Source organism: Neopelma chrysocephalum, unplaced genomic scaffold (assembly GCF_003984885.1).
Source record: "Neopelma chrysocephalum unplaced genomic scaffold, ASM398488v2 Primary Assembly neopelma1_22, whole genome shotgun sequence".
In the NCBI taxonomy this organism is placed as follows: domain Eukaryota; kingdom Metazoa; phylum Chordata; class Aves; order Passeriformes; family Pipridae; genus Neopelma; species Neopelma chrysocephalum.
In genome coordinates, this window is record NW_020897689.1 from 14,317,392 (window position 1) to 14,341,592 (window position 24,201).

The 24,201-nt window shown below is 37.6% G+C and overlaps 1 protein-coding gene and 1 long non-coding RNA gene across 4 annotated transcripts in view; both read left to right on the plus strand.

Annotated features, from left to right (window-relative positions):
• The window catches only part of TOX (thymocyte selection associated high mobility group box), a 224,327-nt gene that overhangs the window by 43,409 nt on the left and 156,717 nt on the right, over positions 1–24,201 (plus strand). The window lies entirely within an intron of this gene.
• Positions 17,012–24,002, plus strand: LOC113980676. The gene is made up of 3 exons (XR_003538205.1): positions 17,012–17,095; positions 18,092–18,097; positions 23,992–24,002. It is a non-coding gene; the product is annotated as an uncharacterized LOC113980676 (long non-coding RNA).

Consider the following 24,201-nt stretch of genomic DNA (forward strand, 5'->3'; position numbering starts at 1 on the left):
ATATATATATATATATATATATATATATATATATATATATATATATAACCTTCAGATTCACTGAGGACTCTCTTCTACCTATATAGTATTTTTTGTTATGACTGTATCCAGTGGAATTTAGGAAAGTTACATTAAGTATCACTGTAAAAATGGGAAATTCTGAATACCACTTTGGGTTTTGTAAATATTTTTACAATTTACTAGTGAAAAAGTAGTGAAATTATTGCAAAGCAACCAATTGTAAAATACTTAGAAATAAGTGTACGCTTTAAAAATTGTTAATGTTTCTTGATTCAATTAGCTAAATTTCATTTTATAATCAATTTAGTGCACTTTTATGTTTTCATACATGGAAACGTGTGCATGTGTCCTTGCACGCATATGTAAAATTTATGCAGTACTACACATCAATGACATGTTCATGACTAGACAGATCAGTTCCATGGTTGACACAACAGTTTTAATGGAAATAATTTTAGAAATACTTTTTGTAAGTTTTTTAAAATTGTTGTACAGTACAGAAATGTCCATCAGAAATGCTTCAACCTGATCCTTGCAATAATGCGTAGATTAAAGACACTGATAACTGAGTATATTCCATTCCCTTGCCTTCTTTTTTAGTTGGCACCAGAATTGCTTGAATATCAGTCTGCGTTGGTCACTTTACTCAGATTTTATCTATGATAGGGTACAATGTCTAATAGAGGTTTTCATTCTTAAATCTAAACTACACACATTGTCAATGTCATGGAGTCCTCTACTACATGTCAAAAAGCAAAAATAATACATTTTTGAGCATTACAGTGAGGAGAAAATAGTTTTCAGTGATGTAAACTCACTTTCAATGAAGAGTTTTCACTCCTCATGTTTAGTTTTTCCACTGAACTTGTATTTTGGAGCTTTGTACACATTGCAAAGGTGCCTGCATTGATCAACTACTTAATTACCATTGATTCTCAGTGTAAGTACATAATCTCATGGCACAGCCTGAGTAACAATTGTTAACATTTGACTAATCAATTAATTATTTCAGTATTTATGAAGACAACAGATAAGACTGATCCTGGTTTAAAAGAAGCATTACAGGAGAAATACCAGTTCTCATAATTTAATAGTAAACATTTAATTTTCTTTAACTAAAACATAGAATCATAGAATCAACCAGACTGGAAAAGACCTCTGAGATCATCAAGTCCAATGCTTGTTCCAACACCGCTGTGGTTACTAGACAATGGCACTATGTGCCACATCCAGTCTCATTTTAAAACCTCCCGGGACGGTGAATCTACCACCTCCCTGGGCAGCCCATTCCAATGTCTGATTACTCTCCCTGTAAAAAATTTCTTCCTAATATCCAACCCAATATGAGACATTTGGATTTTCTATGTTCTGTATATAACTGTATCAAATACTCCAATCCTCACAGGGAAACTGTTAATGTTAAACATTAAAACAGTAAACAGCAACATGTGCTTAGTGTGATCTTTTCACGTGTGTCATATCTTCATTACTTCACCCTTGTGTTCAAATCTTGCAAATGTTCGGCCTTTCTGATGCAGTAAATTTAGGACCTGTAGAAAAATCTAGATTGACAGAAATGGTAATTTAGTCTCCCTACTTAGCTGCTAAATGCATGAGTATGGGCAAACACAGACAAGAACATCAACACATTTTCTCCGGTGGTTTTGGAGGAACTGTGCAAAGGTCTAGGCTATAAGTAACCTCCTTGGCCAACTGCTTGACATGCATTTAGGGCAGATGACAGATGCTGTTCAAGAAGAGTGTTTCTGCAACTTCAGTGTCTGTCTCTGCACAGAGCTTTTCTGGACAGTCTGTATTTCACATGTTTGTTCCTCCACCATGGAATGGAAGAAGAACCGTGGCTGAGGTCTACCTTGGGATGCTACAGTTATCCTGGGTGGTCTGGTTCCACATCAGTGGTGTGACCTGTGCAGTTGCACAGTGCTGGGAATGATGTAAGAGCTCATGCTGGCCAGTGCTAATGGGGGCAAAAGCCTCTTACTCCCCTGCCTGTTCATAGGAAAACTCCCGTTTCATCTGTTAACCTTTCAGGACTGGTGACCTAGAGATGGAAACGTCTGCAGTTTCTTACCAGGTTTTTTGTTCATTTCGTTTTTCCTATTAATAAGTTATTGTGAAAATATCAGTACACTTCAATAACGTTACCTGTCTTGAAAGAGTTGCTGGGAAATAGGATTTCAGTGAACTACTGAAAAATGTTTTTCTGTTTAACATAACAATACCTGTATTTTATAGTAAAGCGTAGGTATGGGGGAATTATCAGTGCATACAATTTTATCAGTGCATACAGCTTGTTTTCCTGAGTATGTTTTAAGAAGCTTTGCATTTCTTAACCATTGTTTAGATTGCCTTGTATCCCTGAGAGTTACCTTTCTTTTAATCAGTTCATTTAAAAAAAAAAAAAGCAAAACCCAAAAAACCAAAACATGACCAACAACGCTTCTGTAGAGGAAATAATTTTTTATTTTAGCTGAACAAATTGTACTTTGTTGTTTTCACTGGCTAACTGTTCTTTAGTTTTCTTGATAAATACTGCACATAATGTGTTCATCTTCAATTTAATATTTCAGTATATTAAGTTTATGATCACATAATCATTTTCTTGTCAAATAGTGCCTATGTGACTGAGGTCATTAAAAAAAAAGGTCCAGAGCTCCTTTGCAGTTTTGTAAATCAGGAACTTTGTTCAAGTCAGTGCAATTAAAGTTGCATGAGATCACAGTGAAGTCCAAGGATATTACTTGTGATCATTAATCTGAACATAGGCTGCAGAACTGGATCCATCTGTGCGCAAAAGAGCCATATGCTGAGAGTAGTACTTAAAAAGCTCATAGAAGTGATGGATGGATTCTTCAAACTTTAACATGTAATAACTAGTACGTACTTCGATGTCAGTGGATGTAGCAGAATATGAGCGGGAGTGGCAGGTATAGCCAGCTGTTCCATATCAATGCTATATTTGGCCCAGTAGATTTATAATGTGTTCTCATTCACTGGCATGTCTTCATTCACCTTCATCAAGTACGAGACATGTTGTTCCTGCCTTTACTCACTGGCTTCCCCTTCCTCTGAAAAAGAATTTCTGCAAGTTCCAAAATCCTTTCAAAGGTGAACTTACAGCAAAGAAATAGTTTGTGAGAGTTGATATCCAAGCAAATCCAAGCATTTACAGTAAGTTTTGCCCATCACAGTTTCTAATCCTTAACTAGGAGTTGATTTTATCAGTATTGTAAGTTTTGAAACATCACATCCACAATGCATAGACTATATTCCCCCTTAAACAAGGTTCTTTTCTAATTCATTAAATACTAATGTATTTCCAGTTGAAGCTTTTTTTATAAGATGAAAGATATGGCGAAGCAACCAGCTATGGAAAACCACCACCAACAAAAATACAGGGTTTATTTTTCCCCCAAGAATAGTAAACCTGATCTTGTACCACATTCTATTCCAATCCAAAGATCAGGCTCCCAGAGATGTTGGAAAGTGTTCATTATTTTCTTTTTGTTCTCCCTGTAGTGGATTTATTAAGGAAGCTTTTTTAACAAAATACTTTTAGGCCTCCATTTTACATTTTATTTTCTGAAACTTTATGGTTGAAAGTATTTCTTAAGCATTATCTTATACATTTATTACTTTTTAACTGATTAGCAAAAGATTACTGGCATACTTCTATCAGGCTGTATTTCTGAAAAATAACTCAAGGATGCTATTTGCCATAACACACTAGAGAAAGCATGATTTTGAATTTGCTTTAGAACTTAACCTGTTGGCAGTTCCTGAACTGGACAAAAAGTGTCATCTGTCAGATATTTGTGTTCTTCATTCAAAGTATTGCTGCAAGCACTTATATTTATTTTCTCCATGCTGTCAAGCTGTGATTTCTTTTAGCAATGACACTTTTATCTGTTTATCTTGGAATGCTCAGACTTGAAGTGACTAGTTCTTCCAAATTCTCAGTTTTAACATTTTCAAATAATTTCTAAACCAAGGAGGCTGCAGATGCAAAGTGAGTGTTTTTCTTCTTTGGATTGTAAATCTCAGTCTCCACTGATGCTTTCTAGGCGTTTCTGTTGTCCAGCAACACAATATGTGTAAATATGAAGTAGAAAAAGATTGTTATTTATTGATTCACCCATTATGAATAGAAATGAGACTATGGTGAAAAAACAGAGTTGTACCTTTCACTTCTCCTTATGTAATGAGTGTGCACTTTGATGAGGAGTGGGTCATGGATATGGATGTAAAAACGCTGTAAATGACTCCAACCAGTGGCTGTTCAGGCTTTATTCCCAAGGATCTGATAATGAGTCTCTTGTTGGCTTCTTCGATAGGTCATGTCATCTCTGTGCAAATCCAGAACTGGGGAGCATATCCCAGGATCGCAACAGGACAGTGTCTTCAATCCCCATGGCTATATTCTCTCCCAGTGGAAGATAAGCTTTTGTAGACCCCATCCCCATCCCTCTGGGAATGGAGTATAAATTATTTTCAGTCTGCTTTTATAATTCTACTCCTGGAGACAGGGTAATTTTTTTTCTGATTGAACTTATCTCTTCTGTGATTGAGAAATGAAAATGCAGACTCAAAATAATAACATTCAGTAGTTGCCTCCACTTCATGTTGTTCTTTGAGCTTTTGCCTTGTATTTCAGAGATGGCACAGAATTCTTTCAAAGGTTTTCAAACTGAGGCATTGTCTAAGGGGAGACTTGGCCACCCTTTGCATAGGTAGACTGATGAAATATTAGTTAGTCTTTATTTACTGGTAAGGAGCAGTGAGCGCCTAAATATTTACTTAAGGAAATTGTCTGTGGGTTTTTTTCCGAAAAGGGAATGTTCTCATTTGTGGTCCAGATCCCCTCCAATGTGGTTACAGCAGTATCAATGTAATTGAGGAAAGGAAAGGAAGTGGTATAGGAGTTGTCCTGGTTTCGGATGAGATAATTTTCTTCCTAGTAGCTAGTACAGTTCTATGTTTTGAACATAGGGTGAGTATAATGTTGATGACACACTGATGTTTTAGTTGTTGCTAAGCAGTGCTTACCCTAAGTCAATGACTTCTCAACTTCTCCCACCATTCCACCATTCAGGAGGCTGGGGGGTACAAGAAGCTGGAAGGAGACATAGTCGGGACAGCTGACCCCAACTGACCACAGGGATATTCCATACCATATGTCATCAAGCTCAGTATATAAACTGAAAAGAACGTTGGCCAGGGGCCACTGCTCAGGAACGTGCTGGGTGTCAGTCAGCAGGTGGTGAGAAATGGCATTGTGCCTCACTTGTTTTGTGGTGTGCAGTTCTATTATTCTGTTATTAATTTCTTTTTTTTTCCCACTTCCTTTTCTGTCCTATTTAACTGTCTTTATCTCAACCCACTATTTTATTTTTTTTCCCAGTTCTCTCCCCCATCCTACTGGCATAGGGGAGTGAGTGACTGTGTGGTGTTTAGCTACCTGCCAGCTAGCGCTCTGAACCTTTTGACAGGAATGTACACTGTCCTGCTGCTCATCTGGGTGCTCTAACCTGCCCTTCATCTGTGACATTAGCAGAGTTCACATCTGCTTTTTCTGGCCAAAGTGGAACACTGAGTGAGGGTGTAGTAGCCCGATAACACATGCAACTGGCAAATATGTGGCTGCTACCTTTGCCAAATGTGTATGATTGGCATAAGCAACTTATATTTTCAAATCTGCTAATTACTGACAGTTCTGTCAGTGTTGGTGGCTGCAGTCCGTATTTTTTGATGAGCCTTATGTAAAAATAATGGATTTTTGCTTTCTATACCTTAGGACTTTTTTTATAATCCTTTTGAAATTTGAACTGAAATAATTAAATCTGGTTTATTTTCCTAACATGCTACTTATATATTTCCTTATGGTATAGAGAATTGTTTGCTAGTGCTGTGCTGTGAGCAACTGAGTCATAGAAAATAGAAAAAAAAATGGAAAACTCTCCCCTCTTGTAGGAGGGAGTGTTTGTTTACAAAATTTATGTGGACTCAGGAAACAGAAGAGGAAGGAGTATAATATAGTCCCAAAACAATGTATTGTTGTATAAACTCTTTGGCTTACTCAAACAGGTGTCTCAGGTCCCAACACAAGTTTGGCACAGGAGAGTGAAGGTAGAAATAAAGGAAAAAGAGCTGGAAACTAGCACACAATGCCATTGCCTTTGGAAAAGTCACACAGTTTCCATCATGGGCGCTTTGGTAAATGTGCATTTTGGTAAAAAGAGTGCTTTTGTATTTTAAAGCTGCTCTGATAATTGAAATAAATTATACTTATTTCTGTTTTAAGTTTTGTTCTAGTGTTACAGTGGGGGGTTTTTGCTGTTGTTTGTTTATAATATATTTATTTTTCCATTTTAAATGTATTAGTATACATGTAAACATTAGTGCATACCTGGAAATTGGTTTAAAATTAAGTCAGACATACTCCACTTTCAACTAGCCCTACAGTTTTGTTACAGTGTTTTATTAGGAGTCTAAAATAAATACAAACCTCTTTCTGCACATCCAGTTATATTATTCCTTGAGATATCTCAGCTAATAAGTGAAAATGGAGTCAGGTCAGCTGTAGGAACTAGGTGGTATAAAGTCCATCCTATTACTGAACAAGTTCCAGATGGAGCTTATGGAACAGCCATTAAGTCTGGAAGTGGAGATGCTATAGCCATCGTAATAAAAGATTTAAAAATCATCTGGATAATAAATCTGATAAATGGGCATATATACTCAAAGGATAGTAAGGTTTTCTCTTATCTCAGTCAGTTATTCAGTCTTTCAGCTGAATGCATTCACGTTAGCTATATCATTCAAGGGTGCAACTCATTGATCTGCTTTTATGATTTCTTTACAAAGTGAGAATTTTCTCATTATTCCTTCTGAAAAATAGATCTATGAGGATGAAGTTTCATGGACCCAGCAAGATTCCTAAGTGTCCAATGCTAGCCATAAATCTCACCCAAGCATAGACTTACCCCATGGACTATCTGATTAAACACTGCAGTCTTCATTGTTCACAGCAGTGGCTGCCTGTCACCCCCTTTCTCTGAATACCTCTATAGACAGGGATGAGCTGTGCCAGATGAAGCATGAAGGCAGAAAACAGGCAACTGAATGACACAAGACACACTTGGATGTCAACTATCAGCGGCACAAGAAACTCTTTTATGAGTCTGTTACATCTTTGGTGTAACCCAGAGATCCTATACTCTTTACAGGAGAAGTCACAGAGTAGTCAGTGACAATGTGTCTTAGACAGATTTATACGGGATAATTCCAAAACAGAGCACTGGAATTGTCTTAGCTGTATGCTGCATCGAGGTTAAATTTTTTTTGTAAAATGTGACATTTTAGAACTCTTTTTTGACAAGTTCTAGCTAGGTAATGGGAAAGGCACTAGCTATACAAAGTGGGGGCTCCCTCATATTCATGTTAAACAGTTGATAATCATTCTACTTACGGACCTTTCAGCTCTGAGAGCAATATATTATTTATTGGCTGTCTACTACATATGGTTGGTGTAAATAACAAATTGGCTTTACTACATCCTTTCAGACAGATCTAAAAGAGTTATAATTCTACTGCATGAGTATTTTCTGATTCTTTAATAGTTAAGGAAACAAAATGCAATGATCCAGCATATCAACTAATGTATAGATAATGTGACCTTCAAGAGTTCTCTTACCCTTTTGGATCAGATATCTTTCTTAAGAAGGTATTATTCGTATTATTAAAAGTGCAACATCACAGTTTTCTGGGTTTAAGTTACCTTAAAAAAATAGAAACTTATTTAAGAAGAAGCTTACCAAAGTTCAGCCAGATAAAGACAGTGGTGAATGAAAAGATAATTTTGAAGAACCTGAGTAACTCTTGATTACTGAGTAATGGATGACAAGCTAGATGGCTTTCTTACACAGTTTATAAGGTTAAATGCCTTAAAGTACTCAGATCTACACATCTAATTCGAGCAAATGGAGTACTGAAAAGTTGCTAAAATAAACCCCAAAGTGCACAATGAAGAATGGAAGTCAATGTCTCGTGATTTTTGCAAATAAACAAATATCCTTCCTATGCTTGGACACAGTGTTTATTTAGGTTTAGTGAACCTTCACATTCAATTCAAGTTTAATTTCATAAACTTCTATATTTCCACCTTTACTTGTCCATGAATTCATACAGAATCTCTATAACTTCTATCAACAGCAGATCAAAGTAGTCTTCAAGATATTTGTGGCCTTGAAAAGAAAAAGAAAGAAACAGATGTATCAGAGAAACATCTGTGCTGTAGTATAGTTTCCACATAGTGAAAGTCTGAGTACAGGCATATGAAAGTTTCTTAAAATATCTTTCTGTGTATCCACATCAGAGAGTTATCTGGCTTAAGCCCAGTCCCCGGGGATGACCATGGTTCAATTTGCATACAATACAATCTTCTTTTGGCTCAAAAGGGGCCTCTAGAGATGGTACTACTAGACAAAGATTGTTAGAAAGCTCATTATTCTTCCTTTGCTCCCTTCAGCTTGTAGTCATCTCCTCCCAGATGTCCCCTTTAGCCTTGGGTGGGTATAAAACCCACAGCAACACCAGGGTGCCCACAGGGGGTTTTTTGGACAGTTTTTAATCAATGCTGCTATAATTTAAGGAGGTCCAGTGATCTGAACTGAGGTTTTAATCCATTTCTGAAGTAGCATGGCTTTTAAGATCAAATTGTCTCTTAGCCTGATTAACAGTCTTTCCCAGTAAGACTTAACCTGTTTCAAGCATAATGAAATTTCAAAATCATTAACTTACTACAAAGTTTTGTGGAAGTACACACTGCATTTGCAAAGAGGTTTGTTAGTAGTCCTGCAACTACTGACAAATATGCTGATGAGCAAACAAATATACTATTAGGTGCATGACAGTTCACACAGAGCTGAGCTGTCAGAAATCATGTTTCAGAAGTTCAGAATTGCTGTGACTTAATTTTTTGGTTTTGTACCATGTTCTTTTATAGTAAATTGTTGACATTTACAGAGTGATGACATTTCCTTTTTCATAGTCACATATTCAGGAGAGTATATTTACACAAGAAAAAGCAAAATACCGAATCTCTAACGGGTCATGTGTACTAATATTTTTGACTTTAAAAAGAACAAGTTTTATGGCTCAGTCAATACTTAATCATGAACTTTTAAAATTTACAGGGGAGTGAAAGTGAAGCAAGGGGTTTGATCTTCTGTGTTTCACTGTTGTTTTTTCACACTAAGGACTTTTCTTTCATGATGAAGTCAGGATCTGATATCTCAGTCACGTGGGTTTTGACTACAGGTTACCTAGGAACAGTAGAGCAATTCTAAACATAAGAAAGATGAACTTCGACCTTCTTTGTAGCAGATGGAACATTTTGTGAGCAACTGGTCATGTGTAAATGTTAACTTGTTTGCCTTTTTTAGTAACCAACAAATGAACAACATATGCCTTTATTTTTCATTTTGCAAAGACTAAAGGTTTGGGGTTGTGGTTTTTTTTTTGGGGGGGTGTCGTGTTTTGAAGAGTTTCTCTTCAAGTACTGAGCACAAAATATTATGTTCACTAGAACAGAGTAAAATCTGACTGTGTTGCTTCTGTATTAAATGCACAGCATGTTTGGAAAATTAACATTAACAAACATTACTTATATCTGAGTTTGTCAACGTTTAATTAAGAGGGCCCTCTACATTTTAGGAAGATACTGTTTGCATATATGTAATAAAAGGTTCAAATTTAAATACTTTCAATTAGTTTCCATGAAAAAAAATGACTTTTGCAGACCCCTACAATAGACAGTTTGAAGAAATAACTATTCTGTGTTTAAATTGTGCTCCTTAGTATTTTAAACAGATGGCAATAGCTTTCCTCTTGATTATAACTTTGAGGCATGCTTTACTAAATGGAATCAGCGGGGTTCATTAAGGTCCCATTTGATGTATCAGTATTATAAAAATACCATGTTAATTATCCTCAAACGTTGCAAGTTACCTCCATTTTCCTGCAATCAGAAGATGAGAGAAACCCTGTGAAGCAAATTAGTCCTAATTGAAAGAGGACTGATTAATATTTAAATAAGGCATTGTGTGAGGGATTCTGCCATGAGAAAAATAGGCTGAACATCTGAATTAATTGCATAGCAGGTTAAATTAAATTTCATATAATGGGTTGGAAGATGAGTTGGCACAGTGCTTTAGCAGGGAGCACAATGGCTGAAATACCAGTCTTTTCTTTCACTCTTGGCTGGATTCCACTGAGGTCCTTGTAGCCCTTACCTCTTTGTTGTCTTTCTTTCAATACAAACAAAGGTACTAACAGAAAATTGCAACCACATTTTAAAAAATGTTAATCCTTTTTGGGAGACAGCACCTGTCTACATTTTTGCAATTTCTCTTCCACCTTGGCTGCAAAATTGGGAAACATTAGTATCTTTTTCCTTGCCACGTTTAATGAGGATTGATGTCATAAAGTGCTAATGGCTGGAATATAGTTAGAACTGTGCTATTAGTGGGTTATCACTGTCTGACATTTTCACTGCACAGGAGCATACATGTGGAGCCTGTTTAAAGTGATTGGGTTACTTAAGGGTCCCTGTTAGGGATATTTAATCCAACATAAATTACTTATGCACTTTGTTAGTGTTCAAAGGAAGAGTGTCATGTTGTACATGTTGGCAGTTTTCCAGTCAAGAGCTGTTAATTACTGTACAGCTAGTGAATACATTTTGTGGCAATGGAAGCCAAAAGGGGAGAAAACTATATCTATATTCCATCTAACTGAAAATGAATAGATGAGAGTGCAGGGGAAAAAGCAGACTGAAGTAATTTTCACCCTTAGGAGTTACAGTGCCATTTGTTTTCATTTTGAAAATAAAAACAAATGACAGTATGATTCCCTGAGGGGGAAGTACTTTAGCTATAAAGAATCCCTGCCAAAACCAAGCTATTATCTGTTTGTATGCTGATAAGAAAAAAGCATGTTCTCCAAAGCTCTAATTCATCTACATCTCTGCAAAGTTCAAGGTTCACTAAGATACTCTTTGCTTATCATATTGAATGCATGTGATAACTAGGAAAATGGCTGATAACTATAGTACTCATTTCTTTTTGACATGCAGTTTAGTGTAGTCAAATTACTTTATATTCCCGCTCTTATATTAACAAATGCTATTCTTGCCAAGGCTTGTGAGGGTTTAGTGGTGGAGAGACCCAGTAAATAACAAGTATCTTTTGATATTATCATGTGTTTCAACTTTGGAAACTAGCCATAAGAAATAACTTTGAAGAGCTAAACGCATTTTTTATATGGAAGCTCATGGATCATGTAACTGTGCTAGGGGAAAAATGCATAGTTCTGTTAGTAAAGTTACTGTATGGTCTACAAATAGCAAGCCTGTTATACCCTTGATCTCTACAAATGGAAATAAGGTTTGCATATAGCCTTAAGTGCTATCTTTATTTCATTTTATTATCTAACTGCAGTGCTACTTATGAAGTTGTCCATATGAAGTTCATAATGAAGATAACTCCATTTTCTGTCTATATTATTAAAATTGCTAAAGGCAAAATATATGCATGATTGTAGTTATGTAAACACTCCATTTCTCAAATGCATCATTTATGAAGCTACAGGGGAAAAGTGGAATATCTTGCTTTTGCATAATAATACATCCTACCAAACTTTTTTTTTTAAGCTAAGCCCAAAAGTTTTATTTTCAAGTGTTCTGCTAATACTTTCATTACAGTCATTGTGCATTTGACTAAAATTCTCTTTTCTCCTTGGACATCATCAGAATTTGAGATCTCTGTGTATGTACTGAAATATCCAATTGACCTTGGGTCTCACCTTTTGTTGGTGAGGGCTGATACTCAGAATAAAGAGGTAGATCTGGCGACTGAAGTGTGTTTTGGGTTTGAGAAAATGCTCAAAGCTGCATATTGGTTTTTATATGAGGACTCTAGATGGCTTGGTTTTGTTTGATGCAGATTATTATCACAATAAATCCTATATATGTACAAACAAGAACATGTGCATTATATATGCAGATAATTTATGTAATCAATGATTGTCACTAGTGCCCTTTGCTCTCCCTCAACTCTTTTGATAATTTCCAACACCAACTCTTTGTGGTTGGTCTTCACAGACAGCGTAGATCTTCAGGTCCAGGACTTTCTTCATTGTTTGCACCACGCCTGAAATAACTGAATTGATTTGGCTTACTAGAGTAAAAATGCTAGATTATATGTTCTGTACGATGTTCGTGCCTACAGTCATGCAGAGACTTAAAGTAACTAATTTTTTCTTTAAGAATGCCTGAATTGACACCCAACCACTTCACATCTTTAGCATCTGAAAATACCCACACAGGGAGATGCTCAGTTCTTGTGCTGCTCGTAGCCATTAAAGCAGCTATTTCTGTGGAAACCTCAAATTGTTCCTACCTAAGGCTGCTCAGGGTTTACAGTCTAGGCATATTTTACTCATTAATTCAATTTTAGGGAGAACAAACATACTTTCAGGTAAGGGGACAGAGCCCAAGACTCCTTCCTGGTTAAGGGCTGTAACTGTTAGGAAAGAGAACAGAAATTTTTGCATTTACAATGGTCATTTTGGATGTCATATCCAATTTGCCTTTGTACATAATGACTTCTGCTTTGGAAAGCTCTACTGCAGGGTGTGATACAAAAAGCTGGTATAGCCACACCATTAACTTAAATGTACTCAGAAGAAAAAATCAGATGCCTGTCCGTGGGTGGGACTTTTGAACTGTAGACAGAACTTTAAAAGATATTAATTTTGATTTAATCACTCAAAACATTGGTTTTTTTCCTGAATTTTATCCTTGAGTTCAGTTGAAATCTGGAGTTTCACAAAGGGACCTTGTCCTGGGTTTGGCTGGGATAGAGTTCATTTTCTTCCTGGTAGCTCGTACAGTGCTGTGTTTTGGATTTAGTATGCGAATAATGTTGATAACACACTGATGTTTAGCTGTTGCTAAGCAGTGCTTACCCTAAGTCAAGGACTTTTCAGGTTCCCATGCTCTGCCACTGAGCAGGTGCGTAAGAAGCCAGAAGGGAGCACGGCCAGGACAGCTGACCCAAACTGGCCAAAGGGATATTCCATACCACGGAACATCATGCTCAGCATATAAACTAAGGGGAGTTGCCTGGAAGGGGCCAGTGGGTTGAGCATTGATCAGCAGGTGGTGAACAACTGTATTGAGCATTATGTGTTTTTCTTGAGTTTTATCCTTCTTTTTTTTATTATCTCCCTTTTCATTAAAATTATTATTAATAGTGGGATTAGCATTATTATTATTATACTTTGTTTCAATTATTAAACTGTTCTTATCTCAACCCACGAGTTCTACCCTTCTCTGATTCTCCTCCGTGTCCTACTGGGAGGGAAGGGGCGTGAATGAGTGGCTGAGTGGTAGTAGTGTAGTGGCACTCAGTTGCTAGCTGGAGTCAAACTACAACAAACCTGTATACTCATCTTTTTCAATACTCAGTTTCATTTCCTAAGCATAAATTTGAGAAGATTAAAGCTTAGAATAGATGCGTTTAAAAATGAATAATTAGATGATTTATTTTTATTAAAAGCAGATTTTTTTGTTATATAGTTCTAATTTCCTTATTAAATTCAATCTTCGTAAACAACATAAAATAATCTAATGAAATAAATATGACAATGTTCAATATCTCTACTAGTTAAAAAAACCCATACGAATATGAATCACTGTTCCAAATCATTGATACAGATTATTTGCTTGGCTGTGAAAATTGAATGATGTTTTATATTCATATCATTAGTTAATTTGATTATCAAAATATTTTCTCAAAGAATTGGAACATCAGTCTTGCTTCTTTAAATACAAAATTATTGTTGTTATCTCAAAATCAAATACTCACTTTACAGGGTTTATTGATATTTTCCTCAAATCAATGGTTACATAGAATAATATGATGTATTTTGGTTTTATAGTTCTTTCTAGTGATACTTTACTTTAGGGGAAGATTTTTGGGATAGTGAAATACATTAATTGAACAGCAGTTTTTCATTAAAGCCTGTCTTGCCAACAAATGTAATCCTGTGCCTAATAATTTTCAGTTTAAGGAATTGTGTTAAGATGGGCTTCATATTTCAGTTTTGGTTTTCCAGGGCCTCTCTCTTATGTACATTTCCATACGGCTTTCAGGGCTGTCTCTGGCAAAGAAGCACTAGGCATGGTGGTAGCCAGGTTGCATTTGGACCTTGGATGTGAATAAGCTCTTTGAAACTTAGGCAAGACCCAGCTGAACCTGAAAGGATGAAAGATTTTGCAGATTTCTTTCCCTAGTCTATTGTACGTGCAGCAGGTACATAAATTAGGCAGAACCTGTGGCATCTAGGAAAGCCTTTTCCTTTTTAGGCTATTTCTGATCTTTCAGAAAATGATAGCAAAAATTAACTCCTTCTTGAGTTCAAATGACAAGAGAGGATATTTGTAATCGTTGGTTATTTGTAATCGTTGGTTCTGTGCAACTGACTAGTGTAGTAAGGTCATATCTCCTGTCAAATACAGGTGCTCATTAATAACTGTGTGCAAATAAACAAATAAAGAATGGCACCTTAGTAGTGTTTTTTCCTCATACAAAAATTGTGCTTGGCTTATTCCCAGAAAAAATGAAGTCATGCAATGTGTTAAGCAGAGGGACTGTTGATTTTTGAATTCTTGGAGCTACGTATGAATTATCAGGTAAGTGTTCTCCTTTATGAAATTTGAGAACCTCTGGGTGTGTTCAGAGATGAAGTACTACATATCTTAGCAATAAGGTATTAACAGAAAATAGTCACCTAAACTCTCTTATTGTTAGGCATGCATTGAGTAGTCATTTTCACAATTGGATCTCTGTTCTGAAACCTGTGTAAGTACCTTTATAAAAACTTGATTCCTGAGGTTCCAGCCCTCAGAGCAGCTTTTCTCGGATTTTTTTAAGCAGCAGTGGAGACCTAGCTTGGAAAGTCTGAGGGGAAAGAGCATATAATATCAAAGATGAGGGTGAGGGTCCATGTGAGTGTTTTAGTATCTGGAAATTAATAAATCACCCCATGTCTCAAAAGGAATCTTTAGAAAGAAGTGGAGCTTTTACCAGAAGCAGGTGGACTGAGTTTCTGTAGAATTTAGCAATGCTTTTTTAATTACCCCCAAATTTACAATGGTGTTTCAAGTTAAATAAAGCTAAAACTCAAAGCAAATGTTTTCCACTGGACTTAAATGAACTGCATGATCCTTGACATGTTTTTCCTGCCAACAAAATAAACCCACGGCGTGTGTAGCACAGTCCTTAATCGTGATCAAGCTATTTATCCTCAAAATATCATTTCTCACTATCTTTTTTTCACAGTTGACAATTACATGATTAAAATAGTATGTAGAGTTGATTTAAGGATAACATGTCAGTTAGACAATGCAATGTAAATATCTCATATTTCAAGAATACATATATAATTTTTGTTTTGCCAAGGATGCTTGAATTTCCTGATGGCATCCAGGTTTTTTTCATGGATGATAGCACATCAGATGATAAAAAAGTTTTGATATCTTCATTTTTAATCCCTAAAAACATGAAATCAGCTAAATACATATGTTACACCAGTCTTAAAAAGTATTTACACTGTTGTGATTAGTGTATTTTAGAAGTGTTACTATGCAGCCTAAAATAAATTAACAATCTGCTCAAAATTTTTTTGGTATGTAGATCAGATGCTCCAATCTGTCATTCATATTGTATCTATACTCATATATACACACACTTATTTACATATAGGCTTACATACCTTCAGCAACTTTTTGCTTTCAGAATTTGTGCTATAATTTGCCAAACAATATTTCTACTTTTTTTTTTCTTAATTCCATAATATCTTTTTATAGTACTTTAACAGGAGCACTCTCTTTTCAAACTTCTAGTTTTGAAGGCACTTCTTCCAAATGTGTGAATCTCTCTATCTGCAGGTTGTCCATGTTTGTTTCTGAGAAGCTCTGAATTGGTAGCAATCAACTTGAAACTGTGTAGTTAGTAGCTGTCAAATCTCAGAACAGGCTACACATGATTTTATGACTGATTTAGTGTGTACTGGGAGCCAAAGTAATAAAAAGTAATTAGTTGTTTCACCCATCCGTGTTTGATGGTTAGGAACCTGGTCCACAAAGGCGGTGTCTCAACTGGGAGGATCTGTAAACAATTCCAACTCTAAGAGCTGCTTGTGTGCTGGGGCTGGACCCAACTCCATCTGAGACCAAGTGTGGGGAGCTCACCCTTTGGTCTCATGTGCTGCCGTCACACAGGAAGGAGTCAGTGCACAGTTCGGCCAAGTGTCTGGTGAGAAGAGTTTGGTAAGCAAGACCACAGTCTAGGCTGGGGTGATCATCTGGGTTTCAGTTGCTGATCCTTGGCCTGACCTAGCTTGCCCTAAATACACTGTCAGGTGCATGAGATATCTAGTATTAAGGTTTAGCTCTTGACTGCCACACAGTCACTGTGCTTTTCCTCATCCTGGTTCAGCAGGTGAGGGAGAGAAAGGGTAGTCACAGGGAGCACTAGGCTGCCCCAGAGAAGACCTGCAGGTGCCCAGCTGGCAGAAGAGGCAGCTGCAGGTACATCACTGCATTCACACAGGCATGCTGTCTGAATGAAGAGCTGGAATCTGTCGCTTAGTGAGCTCCAGGTGGGCAGTATAGCATGTGGCAGCCTTCCACCCTAATTCTGGAGTAGATGTGCTAAAATCAGTGGAGTTACAGCTGGACATGAAAGTTCAGGCTTCACCTACACTTTTCATGATGGGTAGCTGTGTCTTGATTGTATTTGCTCTTGCAGACACAATGTTAAATGACAGAATGAAACTAGACGGATCATAGGCAAATCAGGAAAACCTTACTAACTCTTGCCTGCTGTTGTGGTTTAACCCCAGCCAGACACCAAGCCCCACGCAGCCGCTCTCTCACTCTCCCATGAGCAGGCTCGGGGAGAGAATCGGAAGGGTAAAAGCCAAAAAAGTGATAGGTTCAGATAAAGAAAGTTTAATAGGTAAAGCAAAAGCCTTGCACACAAGCAAAGCAAAATGAGGAATTAATTCACAGCTTCCCATGGGCAGGCAGGTGTTCAGCCATCTCCAGGAGAGCAGGGCCCCATCATGCATAACAGTTACTTGGGTTGCCAAACACCATCACTCCAAACGTCCCCCCTCTTCTTCCTTCTTTCTACAGCTTTATGTACTGAGCATGATGTCATATGATATGGAATATCCCTTTGGTCAGCTGGGGGAAGCTGTCCCAGCTGTGTCTCCTCCCAACCTCCCATGCATCCTCAGCCTCCTCACCAGCGTGGCACTATGAAAAACAGAAAAGGCTTTGGCTCTGTGTAAGCCATACTCAGCAATAACAAAAACATCTCTATATTATCAGCCTATGTTCCGCACAAATCCAAAACGCAGCCCCATACCAACCACTGTGAAGAATATTAACTCTACCCCAGCCGAAACCAGCCCATCTGCTTTGTTAGTTTTGGGTGATGGCTTATGAGCTGCAGTAGTTTTCTGAGAGGTCAGAAAATCAAAAAGGTTTATCCATAATAAGTCCCAGTCTTTATTGGGAAAAAGTAATAGTTTATAGCAATTTATTTGGTGCTGATGCTTCTGAGACTTTCCTATCTAAAGAGGCATATGGTTTGGGTGTGCAGGAGATGGCCTGAAACTTACTAAACTGTGTATGATTAATTGTGGGGCAATGATTATAGAGCACACTGTTGGAGGCTTGCACCCTGCAAAGTGCAGGATAAGGAAAGGGGGCCCGTGATGTGGTAGACTGTCCTTGCTGCTGTGTCCTAGGGTGGATGGTGCAGCCTGAAGTAAGCAATTGTGTCTGGAGAGGGAGTGTGGTATGGGAACCAGGTGTGGGTTCAGTTTATGCTTCTGTGGAGCATTCACCACCACTTTAAAATCCTGTTCCCTGGCAGATGATTGTCCCTGATCAGGTTTGAACAGAACCTCCTAGACTAGAGTAAGGTAAGCCTGTATTGACATGTAAATATTTGCTTTGTTGTTAATGCATATCTGGAGACTGGACTGTCTTCCAAATAGAAACAATGAAGGAGCACAGAAGAAATTCTGCTGCCCTTCTGCACCACAGATAAATGTCTAAAACATTCAGCAAAGCATTTTCTTTGTAAAATCAAAGTGCACAATATTGACCGTTTGTAAGAACACTGTTATCCATTTTTAATGGGAGTATGGTGAGTAGTTGAGAAGCTGCATAATGAATTTCAAGCATTTCTCTATGTGTTTGTACTAGTTTGTGCCCTCACAGTCAAAAGAAGGGGAATATATACCTTAAAAATAATGTTAATAAGTAGTAAGAAGCTTCAGAATACATACAATATTCTAATTCTAGCTTGTAATATTAACATTTCATTTCTGCTAAAGGGCTCAGAAAAAAATTTCGTAGTGAAAACTTGTTCTGATCACTAATATAAATTTAAAAACGTCTGCAGAGAACATTAAGATTTGCAATATCACCATAAATAAGGAAAAGTTAATTTTAAGTTGTCATGTAGCTAGGTTAAATATAATGTTCGTTTCCCATTCAGCATTGTGGTATCATCTCCAAATAAGTAACTTATGCTACTTTTTTTTTTTTTTTGGCATTTCACAATAAATAGCAAACCACTTTTCTCCCCCTCTTTCTCCTGCCAAGATGTGGTGTGACTCAGTTACCTCAGTTTTTCCCTACAGGGAGGGGCAGTTTATGCCCTGCAGAAGCAAAGTATGAACAGGCTAAGACTGTTGGATATATACCTACCTTGGAATGCTGCTGCACAGCCAGAGCAGGGGAAAGGAGCCTCAGTAAAATGACAACCTGGACAGCAATTACATAAGGACAAGAGAAGTGGTTATGGCTCTGGTAGCTCACAGGAAGTACGGTAGTTCCTGCAACAGCAGGATATGAGCCTCTAGAACACTAACCTCACTCAGAATGATCTTAAAAAAATCCCTCTTTTTTCTATAAAGTAACAGTTCTTAATCTCTAGACAATAGCGTTACCATTTAAATTTGCAATACATAAAGGAAGTTGAACTTTTTTTGAAAAGTAAAGTGCTTTTGCTTAAAAATATTAAAGCATTCAGGGCTGGACTTTGAAACTGGCATTTGGCATAGGCAGAAACCTCCTTCGGGAGTTGCAGCTTTACTTACTGTGCAGAACAACAACTAAAAAAATATCTCTGGGATGTTGTTATCGCAGCCTGTAGAAGCCCTTTCCTTTGCAAAATTATGTCACAATTAAAATTTCTTTATTCCCACTATGACTGTAATGTGACATACTTTCTTCTCTCCAGGAAAAGTTAAGGGAATGGCAGCTGTCCTGAAAATATTTCTTGGCCTCCTTTTATGTGTGAGATTGTTAGTATTTCCTCTCAACTGAAGGGAAGGGAATGGATACTACTATGCATGAAATGTGGAAGATGTAAATCAAAGATTGTAGTGTTTCTGAAGTGTTTTTACAATTACATCATGCTGTGACGTATTCTATATAATTAGCCTTTCCCTCACAATATTACTTACTCTCCCTATCTGTTGGGAAGATATTTCTGTTATAATGACATGTAGGAATCTGAGTTCTGTAAACTGGGAGTTGCTTTCAATAGTTTTCAGTGGGTGCCCACAGCTGGCAGTGTGGTGTGAAACATAACTTACCTTTATCTCGTTCACTTCAGTGAAATACATTTTACATTTCCTTGTGAAGGTGAAAAAGGCTCACCATAGGTTAATGTCAAAGCATTGTTGAGGTTGTTTGATTAAAAGAAAACCAATTTTAGTAGAGGGAGATAGGAAAGGGGAAATAACTAGTTTATTTTAGGGTTGCATAGTATCTTGTTTTTCCTGGAAGAAAAGAAGAATGAAGAAGGTGGCTTCCTGTTCTTTAGACCAAAAGCTCATTGTGTATTTTGCAGCGAGTGGTAAGTAATTTGTACAAAGCCTCCATGGCCCCTCCATGTTCAAGTGAAAGGGAGGGGCAAGGACAGGCTGAATCTTGGCTTTCTTAAAGAGAAGCAGTTCCTGTCTGTACCCACAACAGTTACATCTTACTCAGCTCTACAGGAATCATAGAATCATAGAATAGTTTGGGTTGGAAGGGACCTTTAAAAATCATCTAGTTCCAACCCCCCTGTCATGAACCTTCCAGGGAACCTTCCACTAGACCAGGTTGCTCAGAGCCCCATCCAACCTGTCCTTGACCACTGCTAGGGATGGGGCATCCACAGCTTCTCTGGGCAACGTGTTCCAGTGCCTTACCATTCCTGCAGTGAAGAATTTCTTCCTTATATCCAGTCCAAATCTACCCTCTCTCAGTTTAAAATTGTTGCCCCTTCTCCTGGTATTACAGGCCCTGGTAAAAAGTCTCTCTCCATCTATCTTATAAGCCCCCTTATCACAGAATCATAGAATCAATTAGGCTGGAAAAGACCTCTAAGATAATCAAGTCCTATCTATGACTGAACACTACCATGTCAACCAGACCATGGCACTAAGTGCCACATCCAGTCTTTCCTGAAACACCTCCAGGAATGGTGACTCCAACACCTCCAGGAATGGTGACTCCACCACTTCCATGGGCAGTCCATTCCAATGTCTAATCACCCTTTCTATGAAGAAATGTCCTCCTAATGTCCAACCTAAACCTCCCCTGGTGCAGCTTAAGACTGTGTCCTCTCATCCTGTCGCTAATTGCCTGGGAGAAGAGGCCAACCCCCACCTGAATAAAACCTCTTTTCTTCTCCTGGCTAAACAACCCCACCTTCATCCTCACAGGACTTCCACTCCAGACCCTTCACCAGATTCATTACCCTTCTCTGGACTCACTCCAGCACCTCAATTTCCTTCCTGAATTGAGGGGCCCAGAACTGGACACAGCACTCGAGGTATGCCCTCTCACCAGTGCCTACCACAGGGTAAGGATCACTGCCCTAGTCCTGCTGGCCACACTATTTCTGATACAGGCCAGGATGCCATTGACCTTCTTGGCCACCTGGGCACACTGCTAGCTCATGTTCAGCCACTGTCGAGCAGCACTCCCAGGTCCTTTTTCACTGGGATGCTTTCCAGCCACTCTGTCCCCAGCCTGTAACTGCATAGGGTTATTGTGGCCAAAGTGTAGGTCTCAGCACTTGGTCTTGTTGAACCTCATGCTGTTTGTATAGGCCCTTCTATCCAGCCTGTCCAGATCCCTCTGCAGAGCCTTCCTACACTCCCACAAATCGACGCTCTGACACAACTTGATGTCATTCATGAATTTGCTAATGGTAGTCTAAATCCCCTCATCCAGATCATCAATAAAGATATTAAATAGTTTTAATTAAACCATATGTTATTATATATTGAAAGGCTGCAAAATGTCCCCAGAGCCTTCCTGTCTCCAGCCCGAACAACCCCACTTCTCTCAGTCCATCCCAGGGGCAGAGGAGAGAAGGTGGAGAAACCACATGCTGCTTTCTAGTCTGCTCCAAGGAAGCACAGCAGCATGGTCCTCATTGCTTTTGCTTGTGACAAAGTTCTTCTGTGCCATTAAGTTTTGTACTCAAGGCCAAATAAATTTTAAAGGAAATGCAAAAGATAAGTTTGCTACAGGATCACCATATTCTTCTGCCTACTGTAGCTACCCAAATATCTGATCTGTTGCCATCAGTGTGATATTTGAATATAGCTATGTGTTTTCGTCTGATTAAATTCTGAAAACTTTATTCATGTGTATTTTAAATTTGCACTGGATATAAGATGGACAACATACAGAATAGTTAAATAGTGACATTCTTCTGAATTTAAGTAAATACTCTTCACATAGATTTATTATTGACTTTGCAATGTTACACGGTTTTTTAAAAAAGTGCCAATTATACATACAGATAAATGAAAAAAATATTTACTTGTTGGGAGTGTGAATTTTCATTTAAATTTTGTCCCACAGATTCCTTAAATTTAGTAATAAAAAAAAAGACTGTTTTTTGGTCAGTAATCATTTTTGTGTTGTCTTCTACTTTTGACAGTCGTTTGTATGCACTAAGTAAGAGGTAGGATGAATGGCCTATTTCTGTCTGTTTTCATTACTGTGCTCTTTCTCTGTGCTCCATCTTTTTCTCTGTATATGCCTACTGGGACATTAAAGATTCTGTAATTATTTCAATAAGATCAGGGTTATAGATTTTTTGTTCCACTTAGTTGTTTGCTAATAAACCTGCCTCTGTGCTGAAAGCTAACAAATTTCTTATTTAATACTGTACTTTTTTTTTACATGATATATTAAAGAGCATCTTAAAAGGTCAGGATTGTGCAATTTTTCTGTTTTCCCATGCTGTTGTAACAGTCTCAAGGCAGCTTCTTAACTGAAAATTCCAAAGTCGTCATCATCCTTTTGAAAATATAAATATTAAAGCTGTTTTGTTTCTTATTTCAGAATCTGAAGGAAATTGGAATCGTTTGAGATATTGCAGTGCTTAAATCCTAGAATGGTTTTAGCTCTAATAAGAAGTATGTTTGTGGCCTCACAAATAAGAATATGCTAAGGGAGCAACAGAAACCAGATGAATTGGAGCACTGCAATAATACATTCTTCAGATAAGTGCACAGGATTTTCCCTGATATCAAGTTCTTTGACATCTGTGGTGTAAAATAACATCTCTTAAACATTTTCACCACATGGTTTCAGCCCAGAGTAGGATGGAGGTCTACATAGGATGGAGGTCTACATAGGATGGATGCATTAAATCCTGTCCACTAAAACTTTGGCCTCGTGCCTAAGCTGGGACCCTGCTCAACAGTGCTGCCATTTTCAAAGCACTTTTCAACATACTCTTGAAAATTAGTTCCCTAGTGCCTAAAATGATACTTATTCTTACATTCAGAAGGGCTCATTTTTTAGTGCTGAGTAAACCATTGTCTTTCTCAGTACTAAGTACTGTGAAATTGTTCTTGGAAGAGAGCACCTTTTCCTGATGCCACTTGTGTTTTGAAGAGGGATCTTGGGTATTGTATCCAGCTCTAGATTGTTCAGAAGCATTGATTTTCATGGTTTTTCTGTAGTTGTGCAACGCTTTTCTTAGGAGGGAATTGACAGTTACTCAGTCCATGCATGACTGTTTTATTATTTATTTATTGCCTGCATGAAGCAAAACAATTAACATTAGATCTGTTAGTTGTCCAGGACTAAAACCTTTGTTTCTCAGCCTTGTAAACTGGACATTTTCTCTGACTTTTTTGCCTGCTCACAGTGACAGCATAGCAATTACCTTCTTAAAAGACTCTTTTATCTTGTGAACCTATGTAAAAGACTGTTCCCAATATTGGCCTTATAATTGTCCTGAGTGTATTTTGTACTTAAAGTTTGAATGAACAGAGGACCTTGTGAACTGGCCTTGTCAAAGCTTTAGGAGATTTTTGGTGAGGTTAGCATATGTTGTATGCTTTATAGTGTAAGCTGCTATTAGCTCTACTCAACAGCTGAAGCAATTTAGCCAACTGCTCTACAGATAAATTGCTTCTTTGCACTCTGTTTCTTTCTGAGACCGGATGGAGTTCAGGGACTTGACCCCAAAAGGAATATTTTTACTACTTCTTGAGACCCAACTTCATATACCCTTGATTTCCAAATTAAGTGTCCAGTGCCAGCAGACTTTAGTAAATGTTAATTTTCTTTTGAGAATTCAAGACTCCATATATTTCTATAATTCTTAAGGTGTTTCCCATCAAATCTGTGTAACTGTAGTTAGCACTCCATACACATCTTGAGTACAGGGAAGGATGAAGACAAACTTGCCACAATCCAGAAAAAGAAGGCCACAGGAATGAAAGATCTAAAATATTCACTCATGAAAATGAGAGTTAAAGCCACTCAGCTTCTAAAAGGGATTGAGATAAAATGCTGGAATAGGATGCTAAGAAATATTGTGATAACTGTCATTGGAGGGCATTTTCCTTTAGAATAGGTTTGATGGTAATTAGTCAAGAACCATCTACGTGCACTTAGCTCTGCATCAATCAGAGAGGTTGGAGATCATTTGAGACATGTATTGCCATTAGTTTTGAGCAAACAGTTAAAGGACTGAGGCATTGTGA